Consider the following 1,883-nt stretch of genomic DNA (forward strand, 5'->3'; position numbering starts at 1 on the left):
GCACGTGTAATTTCTCCGGCAGGTGTCAGGACATACGCAGGTGTTAGGTTATACATGTTAGGTCATACAACACAACACTACCACCACCACCACCACCAACAACACCACCACCAACAACGCCACCACCACCACCACCACCACCAACGCCACCACCACCAACACCTACCACGATCACCACCACTACGCTTCATTAACAAACATTATCATTCCACCCAAAATATTAACATTTCAACTTAGGACTCAATACAATACAAATGAATCCTGACATAAATAAAATTAACTCAAATATCCAACCAATTATTAACACGAGAGGGGAAAAAACACATTGTAATTGGTTGATGGTATAAAAATAAAGTAGTTTTAGTATGGTTTATAATGTCCCTGATTCCCCCCTGCCCCCCCACCCAAAAACACAATGCGCCGCCCGGGAATCGAACCCGGGTCGAAAGAATGGGAATCTTCCATGATACCACTACACCAGCGGCGCCTTGTATATAATATGAACAGTGATGATGGTGTTACCTACCTCTCTCTCTCTCTCTCTCTCTCTCTCTCTCTCTCTCTCCTCCTAACATCTCCTCCCTTCTCCTCCCTCTCCTCCTACAACCCCTTCCTCTCCTCCTACCTCCTTCCACCCTCCCTCTCCTCCTGGCCCCCCTTCTCTCTCCACAACCTCCTTCACTCCCTCCCTCCTCACTCCACACAACCTCCTTCCTCCCTCCCTCTCCTCCCTACATCCCCTCCCTACAACCCCTTCTCTCCTCCCTACAACCTCCTTCCTCCTCCCTCCCTCCTACAACCTCCTTCCCACCCTCTCCCTCCTACAACCTCCTCCTCCCTCCCTCCTCCTACAACCTCTTCCCTCCCTCTGCCCTCCCCAACTCAGCTCACCTTGGAGGGGTTGTAGGCTCAATGCATTAAAGGATTTGCCGCGTGGGGAGGGAGGAGGAGGAGGAGGAGGAGGAGGAGGAGGGAGGCTTCTCAAGGGAAGAAAGAAAAAGAAAAAAACTGGTGGAGGAAAAGAGAGAAAGAGAAGAAAGAGGGAGGGAGGGAGAAAGAGAGGAGGGAGGAGAAAGCATAAACAATAAAAATATAAGAAGCGGAAGAGAGAGAAAAAAGATAGAAGTAGGAGGAGGAGGAAGAGGAGGAGGAGAAAGGGGGGAAAAGATAACAAAGAGAGACATAAAAGAGAAGAGGAAGAAGTAAAAAGGACGAATAATAATATAAAAGATAAAAAAGAAAACTATAATAATAAAAGGACTTGTTTATCCGAAAGTCTGTCTGTCTGTGAGTCTGTCTGTGTCTGTCTGTGAGTCTGTCTGTGTCTGTCTGTGAGTCTGTCTGTGAGTCTGTCTGTGTCTGTCTGTGAGTCTGTGTGTTATAGCCACAGCTCCAAAACGTCCCATCAAGGTCAACGTGTATACAGTATAAGTACACTGACTACTGAACTTAACCTGTCATTCGAATAAAAAAAAAACCGTAAAACAAAACAAAAACACAATGCGCCGCCCGGGAATCGAACCCGGGTCGAAAGAATGGGAATCTTCCATGATACCACTACACCAGCGGCGCCTATAGCATCACACACAGACTGACGAACTTCACTAACCTTATCCAGCCATAAACTGTAATGTCGAGATGAACAGACGGATGAATAAACAGACATACAGACAGGTTCATTGATAAAAAATGCAACCTTAGCAAATACATAAATAATAATAATAATAATAATAATAATAATAATAATAATAATAATAATAATAACAATAATAATAATAATAATAATAATAATAACAATAATAATAATAATAATAATAATAATAACAATAATAATAATAATAATAATAATAATAATAATAACAATAATAATAATAATAATAATA

General features: G+C 42.6%; 2 non-coding genes across 2 annotated transcripts; both read right to left on the bottom strand.

Annotated features, from left to right (window-relative positions):
* Positions 1 to 416: 416 nt before the first annotated feature.
* Trnag-ccc lies at positions 417 to 487 on the bottom strand. The gene has a single exon. It is a non-coding gene; the product is annotated as a tRNA-Gly (tRNA).
* Positions 488 to 1,501: 1,014 nt separating this feature from the next.
* Positions 1,502 to 1,572, bottom strand: Trnag-ccc. The gene has a single exon. It is a non-coding gene; the product is annotated as a tRNA-Gly (tRNA).
* Between the last annotated feature and the right edge of the window lie 311 nt (positions 1,573 to 1,883).

This window comes from Homarus americanus, unplaced genomic scaffold (genome assembly GCF_018991925.1).
Source record: "Homarus americanus isolate GMGI-L3 unplaced genomic scaffold, GMGI_Hamer_2.0 scaffold34065, whole genome shotgun sequence".
NCBI classification, from domain to species: Eukaryota; Metazoa; Arthropoda; class Malacostraca; order Decapoda; family Nephropidae; genus Homarus; species Homarus americanus.